The sequence below is a fragment of the Balaenoptera borealis genome (genome assembly GCF_965194805.1).
Source record: "Balaenoptera borealis genome assembly, chromosome: 1".
NCBI lineage: Eukaryota > Metazoa > Chordata > Mammalia > Artiodactyla > Balaenopteridae > Balaenoptera > Balaenoptera borealis.
Window position 1 is genome coordinate 110,456,672 of NC_138860.1, and position 19,026 is coordinate 110,475,697.

At 38.4% G+C, this 19,026-nt stretch overlaps 1 pseudogene across 1 annotated transcript; it reads right to left on the reverse strand.

Moving 5' to 3' along the window:
- Window positions 1-743: 743 nt before the first annotated feature.
- LOC309626068 (pyridoxal phosphate phosphatase PHOSPHO2 pseudogene) lies at window positions 744-16,413 on the reverse strand (annotated as a pseudogene). The gene has a single exon. The product of its transcript is annotated as a pyridoxal phosphate phosphatase PHOSPHO2 pseudogene (transcript).
- Between the last annotated feature and the right edge of the window lie 2,613 nt (window positions 16,414-19,026).

A 19,026-nucleotide genomic window follows, 5' to 3' on the forward strand; every position in this document is an offset into this window, starting at 1 on the left:
TGGTAATTCGTTACAGCAACAAAGGAAGCAATACAGTGTTCAAAGTCCTCCGTAGGTCCTCCATGAGCCAACTCCTACTTAGCTCACCCCTTCATCCTTCTCATCACTCCACCTTGAACTTATGCTCCAGTAATGCTGAACCACATCCAATGCTCCAAATATGTCAAGCCCCTTAATACCACACTTGCACATTTTCTTCCCCCAAACTTGTCAGCTTGAGGAACACCAATTTATTCCTAGAAAGAAGCCCATGTGATGTCACTCCTTAATAGCTATAGATGAAACAAATCATTTTCTCCTCTGCAGTGGAACTTGGAAAAAAACACTATATATCTATACACATACATACACACACTGCTGTTTGCCTTATATTCTGCTATAAATATCTGAATCCAACAACTACAACCCATTCATCTTTATATCCCCAGGCCCATTCACAGTGCCCGGTCCAGGGTAAATGCCCCATGAAAGTTAGTTGAATTGAACTAAACCATAGTATTTGCCTGGAAAGTTATAGATATACTCCCAAACGCTGCCTTTAACAAAAGCATTTAAGAAAGTCCTGTTTTATAACCTCCCTCAGATCCTATATCACTGCTCTTTTCCCACATATCCTCAGTGGTAACAAATTCCTATCCTTTTTAAAGGTTTGGATTTGGGAGGTAAAAAACACATACTATACAAAGATACCTACTAACCAAGGAGGATAATCAAGCTGTAAAGTATTATTTTAGATCAAAATGAATCAGACCTATCAAACGCACATGGCTCATAAACTAGTTCTGATGACTCTGTGGGCACACAAGTTCTGGTATTTTAGTTTTTTAAAGCCTATGAAGAATTTATGATTATATTATCAAAGTATACTGTTCCCCTAAAATATCCAAAAACATGACTCTTATACAAAATAAAATGAACCCATGTGAAAGAATGTATTGTGCTCATAAATTAACAAAGAAAACAGTAAGATGGTAAACTAACTTAAAGAGCACCAGTAGAAATTTTATAAAGAAATGATAAAGAATATTAAAATAAGATTGTTAAATTAGATACAAACTGGTTGAGTCCTATAAGGCACTAAATCAAAACTTTTGGGTTACCTTACCTGCTGAACAAAAATAATTTCCATCAAAACTAGATACAAATGTATGAGTCAACATATAACTTCACATGGTTCAAGCCCTTAATTAATAGTAGATAATGTAGGGGCTTCCCTGGTGGTGCAGTGGTTAAGAATCCGCCTGCCAATGCAGGGGACACGGGTTCAAGCCCTGGTCCGGGAAGTCCCACATGCCGCAGAGCAACTGAGCCCATGCACCACAACTACTGAGCCTGTGCTCTAGAGCCCATGAGCCACAACTACTGAGCCCGCGTGCCACAACAACTGAAGCCCACGTGCTTAGAGCCCGTGCTCCGCAACAAGAGAAGCCACTGCAATGAGAAGCCCATGCACCACAACGAAGAGTAGCCCCCACTCGCCACAACTAGAGAAAGCCCGTGCACAGCAATGAAGACCCAACGCAACCAAAAATAAAATAAATAAATTTTTAAAAAATAGTAGTGTATAAAATTAATAAACAGAAACCTCAATTAAACTGAGTCAGGAGACCAGAAGGGGAGCTCTCATACCCTGCGACAATAGCAGAGCCCAGCAGGAAGAAGAAAGACTCTTCTTTTTTCCTTGCAAGGATTCAGCCAATGAAAAGCCATGGACTCTGTTTACTGTAGCCCTCCCAACTTCCTTTTCCCCTCTATAAGAGAGTTCTCTTTCCCTTGCAGTGGGGGACTTGCACATGGCTTGCCATGATTGCAGACTCTGAATTGCAATTCTCTGCTGATCCCAAAGAAACCCATTTTTGCTGGAGAAATATCTGGCAGTCTATCTGTTTCAGGCCCTCAATAATAAATCAATGAATGATACATTATCTCAGAAAAGTAAATAAACCTAGAATGGATATGTAATTGTCCTCTTAAGTCTAATTTACAGATTTTCAATAATTTTTCTTAATATTAAAAAAAATTACAAAGATGGCATCTAACTGGTACCACAAAACTTCAAGGGAAATATAGATCACTAGGGAAATTTGGAACTGGACCCTGAAAGAGGAAAAGGAGAAGCAGACACCAGTAGACTTTAAGTTTTATTTTCTAATACATTAGGACCAAATTTCTCTCCAAACACATGACTCTAATATTTTTCATAAAAAAAAAATTAAAAGAGATTTAGAAATTCACTTTACTTTTGCAGAACATGCCTATTTTGAAAATTAACGTGTGATTGTACAATAGTTCCTGTTCCCGTACTGTGAATCCAGAATTTTCTTCTGCGTTCAGTCCAGCTCCCTTGGGTCTTCATCACCTGTACTATCCCCTATATACCTCCCACCCTTTTCTCCCCACACTGCCCCTGTACTTCAACCGCACCAAACAACTTTTCACTGTCCACGCATGACATGGCCTCTCTTTACCATTGTGCAAGTTAGTGTGTGTGTGTGTGTGTGTGTGTGTGTGTGTGTGTGCGCACGCACGCACATGTGCACAGGGTCTGGCTATGAGAAACTCTAGAAGAAATGCTACTTGAACAGTAGAGAAGTGATCAAGTAGACTGCAACACTGAAATGAAGCTCCAGGGAAGTGAAGATAGAAGAAACAAAAGAATGATTGAAATGAGGTGTAGGAGGAAGTAAAATACTGGAGGGTAATAACTCAAATAGATGTATAGGATGTAAATAATGATAATCGTCAGGCTGTTATCCACACGGAGGAACTCAGAGTAGGAAAACAGGGTTGCTCAGCAGTGAACTTGTATGCTCGCCTCATACTCTACATGCTCTTTGTTCTATCTCTAATCTTCTGCGATCTATCTCTAACTTTGTTAATTATGATAAGATAGTCTTCTATTTGGTTGCCTTTTCAGTAACCACAAAATCACAGGGATAGCCTTTTGACGGTATTTGCTTATAGCTTTTGAAAAACTATATGAGTGTGGACAACTATTCATTGCCCTCTTATGGATTCATTCAAATTAGATTCATTAAGTATGAACTCTGAGGAAATAATGTTAATTGTGTTTATAATTAACTATGTAAATAAATAAAGTGCATTAATATTTTATTAAGGACTATTACGATCTGCTAAACTGGTAGAAACTATACTTCATTTAGCTTAGAATATTACAGTTTTCTGCATTCATGTTTGCTGTCTCTCCCACTCAGTTATAATCTAGTTATATAAGTTTGAGGATAACAAAATTTCTTATTTTTGTATTCCCACTGTGGACTTCAATGTCTGAGGACATAGTAGGAACATGCAGGAATTGACAGTTGAAGGAATGCTACAAAAATGGGGTAAGTAGGAGATTCTAGGAGAGCCACACCTATATATTATAGAGTCAATATAAATATTGATAGGAACATGTTAATTAAGGGCACTAGAACATGCCACTCCAAAATATGCCACTTTGGTATATGAATTATTTTGAGTTAAAGGCAACTGAGAACCAGCAAATGTAGGTAAAGCTGTTTAGCTTCCCCTAACTGCCTAAAAATAAAGTATAAATTTCCTTTTTTGTAAACAAAATTTACATTTATAAAGAAAACTTCCATTTGTAAAATGTCTAGGAAGAGAGCTATTGCTGGAGATAATTCTTATCACCTGAGAGACTCTTTTCTGCATAAAAAGGTAAACCCTTATTTACCATATACTTCCTCCTCTCACCTTTCCTTAACTCACTTCGCCTGCCCAGAAGCCCAAAACTCACTTCTTTGTTTAGCCTAAGATGGTATATAAACATCAATCATCTGGTCACCTCCTGGAGCCATATTTGTCTTTGTGAATTCCTGTGCATATGTATGTAATTAAAACTGGTTTCCTCTTGTGAATCTGTCTTTCATCAGTTTGATTCGTGAGCCCCAGCCACTGAACCTAGGAATAGAGAGGGGAAAACTATTTCTTCCCCTACACTGTAGCTGGGAAAGAGTAGGGGATAAGAGAAGAGGAAGCAAAGTTGGAACAGGAAAAGGAAAATTTATATCAGTACAAGTCAAGAGTAATAGCATATAATACAATGTCACAATGATGATGAGTAAGAGAACTGACAAAAACAAAAATTACGTAGAAGTACCAAAGAATACAAGGAAATTTCCTAATCGAAGTCCAAATACCTAGAAGGAAAATGAAACATTCGATTTTCCACATATGTATTAAGCATATCCTATATCCTAAAAGAAATTTGCTGGATGCTGAAGGTGAAAAAAGAATTAGCATTGTTGAGCACCCACATGCTAGAATTTATTTGGGTTATCTCTTATTTGATATTTCATTTAAAGATAAACAAGACCCTGTCTCTGGATTTAAGAACTCAACAGCTAGTGTAAGAAACAGACCTGGTCACAGATAGAAGGTAGAAACAGTTAAGTGTAGCATAGGGAGCACAAGAAGAAAAGAAATCAATTGCAACTTGAAAGTTAGGAAAAGATTTCATGGAAGAGAGTACATTTGAGCAGAAATTGAAGATAGAACAAGTGCAGTGGCCATTTGCCCAAACAAAGAGCCAGCAACACAGATATGAGTTAACACAAACCTGAGGATACAGGAGACCAGGAGAAGTGCACAGAACCTCAGCAGAGGAGGGGCCTCAGCTGCCTTCCCAGTTCTACTGTGCTCAGAGCCAGTTCTGGAAGAATCTGCACTGGAGTCTTGGGGGTAACCATAAACTACAGGCTGAGGGATGGACAGGGAAGGGGAGAAAAAATTGCCACCCCAAAATGTGTCTCTTTGGCACGAGGACTCATTTAGGTTGATTATTTTAAAGCCCAAAAGACTCAGGAAAAATCTCTGTGACCTTCACCCTAACTACCTAAAGAATGTTGATAGAGGATCTATTCCGGGAAGGGAGTCATCAGCATAGATAAATATAGTGCGAACTAAGCATAGACAGGAAGAAACCTAGCAAAGTCTGTTTGTTAAAATTCCACTATGTGTCCCATTGTCTCTGCATGACCCAGCAAACATTTGTTTAACAAACGTTTACTCTTCCATCTCCATGTCAATCGCCTTCTTCCTTTTTGAAGTCCCAAGCCACTACCCCAACACCATCTTTTGTCTTTAGCTGAAGATGGTAGTTAAGGTGAGGGTTTCAGCCATTTTGGGTGAGTTACTCAGTTTTCCTGGGTCTCTCCCATGTATGCATGTTTTTAAACTTCTTTTGTGTGAATTTCTCCTGTTAATCTGTCTCACGCCAATTTAATTCTTAGACCAGCCAGAAGAACCTTAGTAGGGTAGAGGAAAATTTCTTCCTCCCTGACAACAGTAAATGATGTTCTTTGATTTTCAAAATTTTTTGGAAAATAGAACTGCTTTAAAAACATATTCAAAATCCCAACACATAGAAGAGACAAAAGTGGAGTGGCTCTGAGAGAAGCAGAACAATAGTGCAGGCAATCTTCAATCTCTTCCCATTTTCTCCACCTCCCACCAACTTGGCTCAGCAAAAAAAAAAACAAAACCTCTGAAGCCTTTTCATACTTTTTTTTTCCTACTTCCATAACAGATTTTAACAAAGTAAAGCAAGACTGTATATCATCTCAAATTTTGTTTGCCAGGTCTATGATCTCTCATGAAAACGTGTCAGAAGTTGTCAATCACTTTGGAAGTGAAAAGTTCAACCAGATAACATATTGCTGGGTTCTTTTTCTTTTTCCTTTTTTTTTTTTTTAATTCATTGGAATGCTCTAAAAGTCATTCTTCTATTTCACAGGCATCTGTGATGGAGCAAAAGTAGTGAGTTCTGTCAAGTTCACATGAAACGGAAATTCACAGAAGTCAACACTTCCAACCAATGCAAATGATCTTGATGGAGAAATTGACAAGATTTACTGAGGGCTGCATCCTGACGTCTACTCTCATCAAGCCATAGAAGCCTGAAGCCTGAAGCCCTGCTGTCTGTCATTAAACTAATTGGGAAACTTGGGAAGGGGTACAGGGGCAAGAGCAGGAGCAGAAGTAAGAAAAAAAAAGTAAGACAGGATAAAAGATCAATTTTAAAGTCATTACTTCTTAACAAGGAACACAGCTATTACTCTGAACCCCAAATCACAGATGTGATAGTCAAAAAGACAAAAGAATAGCAGGGTAAATTGTTGAAACAAATCTCTCTGTAGTCGATAGTAAAAATCTCATTGCAATTCAACAGATAAATGGCAATTAAGTAGTTTCTGTTAAATGTTTATTGTTCACCTTTTATGTGGGTGGCCTTTTAAGTGATTTTCTTTTTAAAGGAAAGGGAAAGTTTGTTCTCTTCAGCATTTGAACTAAACATGATGCAAATGCATGCAACCATCAATTTTAAAATAATAATCATCTTGATTTTCTAAGCGGATAAACCAACTGCTATACACCACTTCCTTTTCAGGCTATTGTTTGCTTGGCTTATCACAGTTAACTATCGCACTGTGACTCTGCATGAAGACGGTAATGTAATTAAATCCTATTAACACATCAGGAATAAAGCCCTTTAATGGGCACACAAGACTTTGAGAGGCGGCTCATTCCTGAGCAGATTTAATATCCTTAAATTAAGCAAGTGTGAATGGGAAGATGAATCTTATTAAAAACTTAAATCTGATTATATTTGAAAATTATTGGTTTCTTAATGTAATAAATTATCCAATACAGACTAGAACAAATAATATGTCCTAGCTTCACATAACTCCACTCTACAACAAGTGACAAAAGAAATTATGTGTGACGGTGGGGCAAAAAGAAAGGTCTTTTTATAAAAGTCATTTTGCATAATGAAATACCTAAATCATTTTAATAAACATTTGGGGGGAAAAACGTGCAAATGACACAGTTGGAGAGGGAATCATTTACCCTATTCAGAAAGGGAATGTGGAAATAGTGATGCTAATGTTTTTTTTTAAATTGCCATTCTGGCCAATTTGTTGTAAATTCTGAAAAGAAAAGCTGCGGCTTATGTTGTTGGTAGCGAATTCCTTCTCCAGAAGGCGAGTGCAAATGCAAGCCATCTGCCAGACATTCTGCTGAGAAAGCTGGAGTCTCCAACAATGGGGCAACAGGCTCTGCATACTAACACACACTCTCACTCCGCAGGCAGAAAAGTTTGCATTTTCCCCAAAGGTATACTTTGCGTTGCCTCCTTTCCCATCATCATGGGGACCACCAGGCACCCACCCGCTCTCCCCCAATCCAACTGGCACCAGTCAGGCTTCCACATGATTAGTCTGATGATGTGCGCAAGGAGAACCCCCCAGAGAAGCGTTTTCTGTTGAAACTGAAGCAGGAACGCAAGAACTGTTAAATTATTTAACCAGACAAATGCTTCACAGTGTGCGTTTCTTAACTTAATCCTATTTTAGCAAAACCTGGCGTTGCCCATTGCACTACACATTGGAACACTGTGTGGGTTTTATCCTTTTATAACTGGACCCTTTGGGAGGGCTGCGGAACACTGTCCTCGGCTCATCTGAAAGCTGCCGTCTCACCAGCAGATGGGTGTACTCAACAGAACGCACCGGGCAGGCAGGCACTGTGGGAGCCATCATGTTGGAAACCAGGGTCTGCTCCCATACTTGCAAGTAATTCTTCCCGCTCCACTGGAATGCTCAGTTATTTGGTAAGTGTGCCCAAATGGCTCATTCAACAACATGATGAAACATTTTAAATATTGTTTGGTATGCGGTGATGGGGCAGAGGGAGAGGTGCTCTCCAGTGAAAAGCCATCATAGGAACTCCAACTTCACTTCACCCCGGATCTGGCCCCTGCCAGCTTTCATATCCAATCTCTTCTTGCTGATTACCATGTTCCCTCGGGCCTCTTGCTGGAGGTTCCTCAGACTTGCCAGACTGTATCTTATTTTCCTGCCTGTGTACAGCTGCTATCACTACCTAGAAAGCCTTCTCCAAAACTCCTCTGCTCACACATCATCTCGGCAGGGGTCTCCTGTATGCTCCAGAGTCAGACTTCCCGGGTTCAAATCCCAGCTTCCTCACCTACTAGTTGTGTGACTGTGGATAAGTTGCTTAACTTCTCCAGGCCTCAGTTGATTCATTTGTAAGATGAGCATAGTAATAATATAACCTACACCAAAGACTAACTAGGATAAGACTATGCTTTTAACATAGTATGTAGGATAACATGTGTTCAACAGATGTTAATTACGATTATCATCTCTTTTGTAGAACCTCAAGGCTCTTGTTTGCCACTCCCTCTCTCTCACCGTCTAATATTATTCTTTTTTTGTATGACCATGTGCTTCTGCACAGGTACATGCTTATGCTGTTGCATTCATCACACACTTTAACTAGGTGCTTGTATCTGCCTTTTCTACTAGACTATAAGTTCCTTAAGAACTTGTTCTTATCTTTGTATGTACAAGGCTTAATATCGTACCAGGCACATAATAATTGCTTAATAAATATTTATTAACTAAATACAAGAATTAATGAATAAATGAGTTTAGTAAGAGCTGGATTAAGCATATAATCAAAGATAGGGAGGAGGTAAATGTTTCCCACCATAACTAGAGCAAGATGGCTAGAGAAGGCTAGAAAAAGGACTTTCAGGTGTTGAGGAACTAGAACTTTTAGTACATTGCTGGGAGAAGGTAAATTGCCTCAATTTATACTCAAATTAATACTCAATTTAGCAGTATCTAATAAAGCTAAATATATGCCTACCCTATGGGCCAGCAATGCCACTATTTAATATGTAACCATCAGAAATGAATGAATATATTCACAAAAAGACATGTAGAATGCTGTTCACAGCAACTTGATTCACAGTAGCCTCAAATTTGAAATAACACAAATACCCATCAGCAGGGGAATGGATTAAAAATGTCTATGGCACATTTATACAATGAAATAAATACTATTCTCAAATTTAAAAAAAAGGAATAGTGATATAGGCAACAATAAGAATGAATCCCCAAAATATTATGTTGAGCAAAAAAAGCCAGACATATGAAAGTATGCATTACATGATTCCATTTATATGAAGTTCAAGAACAAAGGTAATCCATGGCAGCAAAAGTCAGAATAGTGGTTACCTCAAGGGGGAGCTTTCTGGGTGACGGATATGTTCTACATCTTGATCTGAATGGTGGTTACACAGGTACACACATTTGTAAAAATTAATTGAGCAATACACGTCAGGTTTGTGCACTTTAGTATGTATAAATTATACCTGCAAAAAAATTGCAGTAATTGGTACAACCTTTCTGGAGTGCTGTCTGGCAATGTATGTCAAAAGCATCCCAAAACCACTGACTCAGAAATCACACTTCTAGGAATTTATCCAAATAATTAAACAAATGCACAAAGATACTTGTATGAGGATATCTATCAACTTAATAATTATAATAGCATAACTTAGAATAATATAAGCATTTAATGGTACGAAAAATCACACAAAAGTTTAATGACATATATACATGGGAGAGACCCAGGAAAACTCAGTAACTCACCCAAAAGGCTGAAACCCTCACCTTAACTACCATCTTCAGCTAAAGACAAAAGAGGAAGTTGGGAGTTATTGTTTGGAAGTTCAAAGGGGAGGAAGGCAATTAACATAGAGATGGAAAAGCAAATGTTTGCAGGGGCCATGCAGAGACTATGGGACACAGGAGTTTTAACAGACAGACTTTGCTAGGTTCTTCCCTGTCTACACATCTAGTTCACACAGTTACCTATGGTGATGGCTCCTTTCTGGAACAGGCGTTCTATCTACACTCTTTAGCAGCTAGGGGGAAGGTCAAAGTTTCTTCCTGAGTCTTTTGAGTCTTGAATTGTTTTCAGCTCAAAACAATCAGTATACCAAAGAGACATTTTGGAGTGGCAAATTTTGTTCCCCTACAAAACAGTAGGCAGACATTAAAAAAGAAGATGTAGGTCTACAATTACTGCCTACAAAATACTAGGCAGACATTAAAAAAGAAGATGTAGGTCTACAATTACTGTCGAGCGAGGATAACCACAAAATATTATTCAGTGAAAAAAAGCAGATTACAGAGTAATATTTTGGTATGATCTTACTTTGGTAACACACACACACATATATATGTATATATGTATGTATATATTTGCCCAGGAAAACATAGTATACACAAGAAAGTGTATACAAGAAACTCCAAGTATACACAACAAAGTAACACAGTGGTTCTTTCTGGATGGGATTTCAAATAATTTGTTGTTTTGTTTTTGTCTCTTGCTTTTTCATTTTTTTTCTTTTTTATTTTACTATGGCCATTTGCCAGTTGTGAAATGTAAATAAACACATATATACATGATAGCTGGATACATACAAATGTGTGTGTGCAGACATCCATTCAGTAGAAATGAGTCAATGAGACCTAAGGCCATATATGATAAAAGAAGACTGCATTCTCTTTAAATACAAAGTTCCCCTTCATAAGGAAAAGAGACTACAGGTCCCCCCTCTGTAAGACAAAAGTTAAGTCCTGCTTGCCTGACAAAAACAGGAACAATCCTTGATAGACATCATTTTAAAAGACTTGCTATTCTGAAAAGGCTCAAATAGGAGACTGTCTCTATCTGGGCCCGCTTAGGTACCATGTTTAAGTACCCCATGACCTGCTAGAATCCAAAAAGAAGAGTATCCACTTAGACCCCTAAATTTTACTCAGATAATCAGTCAGATCTCCCCAATTCAAGAATGCGGTTTTTATATACATACTAAAGAACTTTTTTTAATTGATATAGTTGATTTAACAGTATTATGTTAGTTTCAGGTGTACAGCAAAGTGATTCAGTTATATACTTATATATATATTCTTTTTCTATACTTTTTCATAGGTTGTTACAAGATACTGAATATAGCTCCTGTGCTGTACAGTAAATCTTTATTGTTCATCTATTTTATATATGGTAATATGTACCTGTTAATCCCAGACTCCTTATTTATCCCTCCCCCACTCCCTTCCCTTTCAGTAACCATGTTTGTTTTCAATATCTGTGAGTTTGTTTCTGTTTTGTAAATAAGCTCATTTGTACTATTGTTTTATATTCCTCATATAAGGGATATCATATAATATTTGTCTTTCTCTGTCTGACTTCACTTAGTATGATAATCTCTAGGTCCATCCATGTTTCTGCAAGTGACATTTTTTCATTCTTTCTTTTATGGCTGAGTAATATTCCATTTTATATATATATATATATATATATATATATACACACACACACACCTACATACCTACATACTACATCTTCTTTATCCATTCGTCAATGTACACCTAGGTTGTTTCCATGTTTTGGCTATTGTGAATAGTGCTGCTATGAACACTAGGGTGCATGTATCTTTTTGAATTAGAGTTTTCATCTTTTCCAGATATATGCCCAGGAGTGGGATTGGTGGCTCATGTGGTAACTCTATTTTTAGTTTTTTAAGGAACCTCCATACTGTTCTCCATAGTGGCTGCACCAATTTACATTCCCACCAAGTGTAGGAGGGTTCCCTTTTCTTCACACTCTCTAAATCATTTATTATTTGTAGACTATTTAATTATGGCCATTCTGATCAGTGTGAGGTGATACTTCATTGTACTTTTGATTTGCATTTCTCTAATAATTAGCGATGTGGAGCATCTTTTCATGTGTCTGTTGGCCATCTGCATATCTTCTTTGGAGAAATGTCTATTTAGGTCTTCTGCCCATTTTTTGATAGGGTTTGTTTGTTTTTATTTTTATATTGAGCTGTATGAGCTGTTTGTATATTTTAGAAATTAAGCCCTTGTCAGTCACATCGCTTGCAAGTATTTTCTCCCAGTGTGTAGGTTGTCTTTTCATTTTGTTTACAGTTTCCTTTGCTGTGCAAAAACTTCTAAGTTTGATTAGGCCCCATTTGTTTATTTCTGCTTTCATTTCTTTTGCCTTGGGAGATTAATCTAAGAAAATATTGCTACAATTTATGTCAGAGAATGTTTTGCCTATGTTCTCTTCTAGGAGTTTTATGGTGTCAGGTCTTATTTAAGTCTTTAAGCCATTTTGAGTTTATTTTTGTGTACGGTGTGAGGGTGTGTTCTAATTTCATTGATTTACATGTGGCTGTCCAGCTTTCCCAACACGACTTGCTGAAGAGACTGTCTTTTCTTCATTGTAAATTCTTGCCTCGTTTGTTAAAGATTAACTGACAGTAGGTGTGTGGATTTACTTCTGGGCTCTCTATTCTGTTCTATTGATCCATATGTCTATTTTTGTGCTAATAGCTATTGTTTTGGTGGTAAGTTAGGCTGTTTATTTGGGATTTTTCCTGTTTTTTGAGGAAGGCCTGAATTGCTATGAACTTTCCTCTTAGAACTGCTTTTGCTGCATCCCATAGATTTTGTATGGTTGTGCTATTGTCATATGTCTTGAGGATTTTTTAATTTCCTCTTTGATTTCATCACTGACCCACTGGTTTTTAGTAGCATGTTGTTTAGTCTTCATGAAATCATTTTTTCTCATTTCTCTTTCTGTGGTTGATTTGTAGTTTCATGCCGTGTGGTCAGAAAAGAGGCTTGAAATGATTTCTATCCTCTTAGATTTTTTGAGGCTTGTTTTGTATCCTTGTATGTGGCCTATCCTAGAGAACATTCTGTGTGCACTTGAAAAAAACGTGTATTCTGGGTTTGGGTTTTTTTTTTCGACGTAGTGCCCTGTAGATATCAATTGTCTAACTGTTATATTGTGTCATTTAGGATCTCTGTTGCCTTATTGATTTTCTGCCTGAAAGATCTGTCCATTGATGTCACTGGGGTGTTAAAGTCTTCTACTATTATTGTATTCCCATCAATTTCTCCCTTTATGCCTGTTAGTATTTGCTTTATGTATTTAGGTGCTCCTATATCGGGTGCATATATTAACAAGTTGATATCTTCTTCTTGTATTGATCCTTTTATCATTATACAGTGTCCTTCTTTATCTTTCTGTATGGCTTTTGTTTTGAAGTCTATTTTGTCTGATATGAGTATTGCTACCCCCACTTTCTTGTCATTTCCATTTGCATGAAATATCTTTTTCCATCCCCTCACTTTCAAACTGTAAGTGTTTTTCACCCTAAAGTGGGTCTCCTTTAGGCAGCATATTGTAGGTTCTTGTTTTATTATCCAATCTCCCAGTCTATGTCTTTTGATTACAGCATTTAGTCCACTGACATTAAAGTAATTATCTACAAGTATGTACTTATTGCCTTTTGAAATCTATTTTCCAGTTGATTCTGTATTTCTTCTTTGTTCCTTTCTTTTCTTTTTCCTTTTGTGGTTTGATGGTTTTCTTTTGTATTATGCTTGAGTTCCTTTCTTTCTGGTTTTATGAATCTATTGTATGTTTTTGATTTGTGGTTACCCTGATTTTCAAGTATGTTAACCCATAACTATATCTACTTCCTTTACACTGGTAGTCATATAAGCTCAAACACATTCTAAAAGATCTACAATTTCTTAGTCCTCTTCCCCACATTTTGTGATTTTTTTTTCAATTGTTGGCATATTACTTCTTTTTTAGAAATTGTAAATGAGAAATTATTTCAACACCTGAAGACCAAGATACAACAGAAGACTCTATAGGCTCAAGATTTTGAGACATCCTAGAAAGAGTTTTCTGTAAAGTATATCCTTTCTGTGGCATGGCAACATCATTCTTCTTTAAGAAGGTTACTGGACAGACATCATTTCTGCCATCACCTATGTAAACAATTTGTGTATAATTCACTCCTCGTTGTAACTGTTTACCTACAAATTCTACCAAAACTACATTTTTGCAATGACTTTGGGGGCACCTAGTGCAAGAATGAGCATGATAATTTTCCACAGTGAGATGACCATTGCTATAAAAAGCTGCTGGATTTGTAAAGACTTTATCAAGCATGTCATGAAAATTGGTAGCTTCTAAAACCTAATCTATGAAGACTGAATTTGAATCTGAAATAATGATCCAGTCAAATTTATCCTTGTACTTTCTTATAAAGTTTAAAAGTTCCACCACCCCTGGAGTGAAAGGCATTGATATCATTGTTCTTTTCATTTCATCTTCTCTTACACCTTCATCTCCCAAATACTTAAAGACTCTGCCCATAAATTCTGTCCACAATCCTTTTTCATAAGAATCTTGTAGTTCAATAGGAAGCTTTTTCTCTGGAGCACATTGTACAATCCAGGTGTCACTATTATCATCTATGATTATACTGCCAAGTCAAAAACCAACAAAATTTTCATGGCTCCAGAAACAGATTTGGGTTACCCCAATTTAGTATTTCCAAGACAATTAATCTTACTTCAGCATGGAGCTTCAGTTTAACAGTCATGACTATCTTCAGTTTTAAACACCAGCCAGTTCCTAACCAACATTACTCCTACTCTATACGCAGGGGGAAAAGTTTTCTGGTTCCAAGCAAATGAATGGAGACTTCTTAACTCCAGCATTATTACAGTGGATCATCTGATAGAAAACCTGCTGGGTACATCCCGGAACCAGAGGCAGGGACCTGGTCGGTTGTCGTTCCCAGGGAGGCGCACGTTGGATACTGACGGGAGCACCAGGCTGGACCCGGCCGGGTCCCCAGGGCTCGTCACTGACCCAGGCCAGAGATCCGCAGCCGTTCTGGCCTCGGTGCCGCTCCCAAGGACTCTGTCCTCCGGCTTCCTCCAGGTGCCTGCAGGTGAGGGCCACCCCACTCACATGCTGGGCCACATTTTGTGATTTTGATATCCAATTTTACATCTTCATGTTTATCCTTTTGCTGTTCATTGTAGTTATAATCACTTTCACAGAATTTTTTTGATTATTTTTTAACCTGTGTACTGACCTATTTAGTGATCTTCGATCCTTTTATATATTTGCCTTTCCTATTGTAATTTTCCCTTTCCTATAGATTCTTGCATCTTTTCTATTTAGAGAAGACCTTCCAATATTTCTTTTAGGGTAGGTCTAGCATTGCTGTATTCCTTTAGTTTTCACTTGTCTGAGACATTCTTTCTCTCTCCTTCTATTCTAAATGATAATCTTGCTGGGTAGAGTACTCCAGGTTGCAGGTTTTTCCCTTTCAGAACTTTGAATATATCTTGCCACTCCCTTCCGGCCTGCAAAGTTTCTGTAAAGAAATCAACTGATAACCTAAAGGAGATACCCTTGTAACTGACTCATTGTTTTTCTCTTGCTGCCTTTAGAATCCTCTCTTTATCTTCAACTTTTGCCATTTTAATTATGATATGTCTTGGAGTAGGTCCGTTTAGGTTCATCTTGTTTGGGACCCTCTATGCTTCCTATACTTGAATATCTGTTTCCTTCTTTAGGTTTGGGAAGTTTTCAGCCATAATTTCTTCAAATACATTTTTGATCCCCATTTCTCTTTCTTCTCCTTCTGGGATTCCATTATGTGTAGATTGGCACACTTTATATTATCCCATAGATCTTGTATGTTGCTTTCATTTTTTTTTTATTTGTCTTTCTGTCTGCTGGTCTGATTGGGTGATTTCCATTATTCTATCTTCCAGATCATTTATTTGTTCTTCTGCATTATTCAGTTTGATATTTATGGTCTTTAGCTTGATTTTCATCTCAGCAGTTGAGTTGTTGAATTTTGACTGGCTTCTCTTTATAGTTTCTAGTTCCTTGTTACAGTAATCTGCATTTCTATCAATAGTCTTTCTTGATTCCTTCAGCATTTTTATTACCTCCTTTTTAAACTTGGGGTCTTGTAGACTGGAGAGGTCTGCTTCATTGTTTGTTCTTCACAGGACTTCTCTTGTTCTTTTAATTGGGAGTAGTTATTCTGCTTTTTTCATTTTACTTATATTTCTTTGACTCTATGAATTTAGGAGAAAGTTATAAACTGTGGTCTTAAAGGGCTGTTTTTATATGGTAGTGTCCCTGTGTAGCCTGCATGAGTCCAATATTTTTGGTGTGAGGACTGTTTTTGGTATGGATGCCTGCCACATCTTTCCTCAGGGTGTGCTGGCTGTTATCGCCTTGATAGGGGGTGGGATTGGTGTTGTGGTGACCACAGCCTGCACTAGATGTTGGGCGGGGCCTCCTCTTTGCTCCGTGGTTGTCTCAGCCCTGTCAGGGGCAGCGTCTGCTCCCCAATTGTTGGAGTAGAAGCCACCAGATCTGGTTCTAAGCTGTGTTATGAGGTAGCTGGGACTGGAGCTTACCCGCTGGGAAAGAAGCAACTGCATGTTCTTCCCCAGGAGCTGTCCACTGGGACATGTGACTCTGTGATGTTGTCTGCCACCTGGTGTGCACGCCCACAAAGTTTGCTGCTGCTTGTGCCTGGACCCACCTCTGCTATGGGAGCATCAATAATCAGCTCAGGCATTCCTCAGGCAAGCATGCACACTCATAAAGCTACAGACACGAAGACCTGCCACAGCCATGCCCCCACACTCACTGTGGGAGCACTAGTAATCAGCTCAGATTTCAGCCCACCTCTGCATGTGCATCCACAAAGTTCGCAAGACCTGCGGCAGCCATATCCACGCCCCGGTGTGAGCACACTGATGATGTGGCTATGGTGGACCCACACCCCTCCCTTCTCATGTTGACAATGGGGATCCTATGGAGGACCCACACTCAGTCCTGCATGCACTCCCAGTTACAGCCCGGGCCACAATCCAGGCACTTCGGACTGTCTCCATGCAGCCAAACTGAGTCCTCTCCCTAGGCCTGTCCACTGAAGCCCAAGTGTCAGCACTTAGTTGCTGCACACACCAGCAGGCACACATCTCAGGCTGGGAAGTGTGGCAACATGGCCGGGGACAGATGTGCTGGTCTCACGGAGATCTTTCTTGCAACTTCGGTTGTATGAGATCTTCTGCAAGCTTTCAGTATGTATTCTGTGAGAATTGTTCCACATGTAGATGTATTTTTGATATATCTGTGGGAGGAGGTGAGCAGCTCCATATCCCTCTACTCCACCATCTTGATCTCTCCCTCAAGATTTTTTTTAACATCAGATTTTAGAAAACAAGAAAAAGTTGGAGAGAGGGAATATAGAGATAGACACAGACAGATAGGGATAGAGACAGAGAGGAGACAGAGATAGAGATGTCCATTTCTAGTCATTGCCAGTGAGAAGTAGTCTCATTTCTCACATTTTCATGTGATCATGCTTTGTACTGATTTATTTCTTTTTCTTTCTCTTTGAGTTTAGGTTGATTCTCAATGGTTGGATATAGAGTCACTAAGATTCTTTCTACATTTTTCTCAGTGTGTAATTATTACAACTCGAGGACTTGGAATCTGTCCAAGATTCCAACCCATTTAAGCAGCCTTGCCCCATCTACATGCCCCACACTATACACCAATCTCTTCTACTCTCTTTTCAGACCTAGATGTCCTGATCCAAAGCACAGATTATATTTTTTATATAATTATTTTCCATTTCGGAAAAAAGAAACCCTGAAACTTACAGAAGAATTGAAAATACAAAGAACCTTTTCTTTGAATGATTTTAGAGTAAGTTGCTGACCTGATGCTCTTTCACCCCAGAAAACTTTTATACATGTTTCCTACCAACACGTTCTCTCACATAACCATAATCAGGACATTAACATTGATACATTACTACTATCTAATCCTCAGAACCCCCTTCAAGTTCCACCAGTTGTCCCAATAATGTCCTTTAGATCAGAAAGATACAGTTCAGAATCATACATGGCATTTAGTTTTCATGTCTCACCTATCTCCTTCAGTCTGGAATAGCTATTCAGTCTTTCTTTCACACTTATGACCTCAACATTTGTGACGATCACAGGCCAGTTATTTAGCAAATGTCCCTCCATTTGGTTTTTTCTGTTGCTTTTCATGAAGCAGGTTATGCATCTTTCACAGGAATATCGCAGAAGTGATGTTGTGTTCTTCTCATTGCATCTTATCAGGTAGAACACAATTTTGATTTGTCTCATTAATGATGTTTACTTTGATTACTTGATTGAGTTGGTATCTGCTAAGATTCTCCACTGAAGTTACTCTTTCTCCCTTTGTAATTAATAAATTGCTAAATACACTGATATTGAAAAGCAGTCAAAGGAAGAAAAAAAAGGAAAGAGATTAATCAGTAGTAAGTAGGTGAATTAGAACAGTACCCTGAAATCCAAAGCAAAAGATATTTTGAAACTAAGAATACAATCAATCATGTGAAATGTTACAAAATAAAAGACCTAAAGAATAGCTACTGCGTTTTGCAACTATAAGATCAGTAGTAACAATGGCCAGCCAGTTTCAGTAGAGTGGATGTAGTAGCTTGAGGAGTGAGAGGGAGCAGATCAAGAGGACATGGGGTAGGGTGACCTTAGTCTCTAGCCCAAGTCAAGAGGAAAGATGAGGATGGATGGAGTTAGAACAAAGAAACTATGGGAGTTTATACTTGATGGCTTCTATTTTCTCCATGAAGATGTGTCAACTGTTGATGGAAATAGGGCAGGGATGAGGTAGAGGTTTTGGAAAGATAATCAAGGTGTCAAAAGCCAACCATGGAGGCTGATAGAGGGAGCTTCCTAGGAAACTAGGCTGCACGTTTGCTCTAAAAAGAACTTTTAATTTTGGTCATTCGCCTTAGGTCTCCAAGCCCTCTAAGCAAAGTTTCCCAATTGGAATTTTATTGCCTATTGCTGAATTCTCAGCATTCTATATCTTGAACCTCAGATGAAAAGATGGAGGAAAGAAATGAATTACAACCACAGCCACTGGGAAGATGGTGAGGAGAGAATCATGTAAGAGGTAATTTACTTTAAATAGGCCCTCTAGTATTAAACCAACTTCTAGCTTTAGGAAGCACCATGTTAGCCGCATCTCCACTGATCACAGATGCTTTAGGGCCTTACTGACTTCTCTGGTTATTCTTGCCCCTTTGTCACTGTCCAAACTCACCTCAGGCCAGAGCTGACCTCAGACAGATAGCTGAACCAGGAGTTTGCACTCTCTTCAAGTTCCCATGTGCTGTACATCTCTGGGCGCTGATTTCTCAGCTGTTGATCTTACCCCCGTTGTGCAAGAAGGAACTGTGCC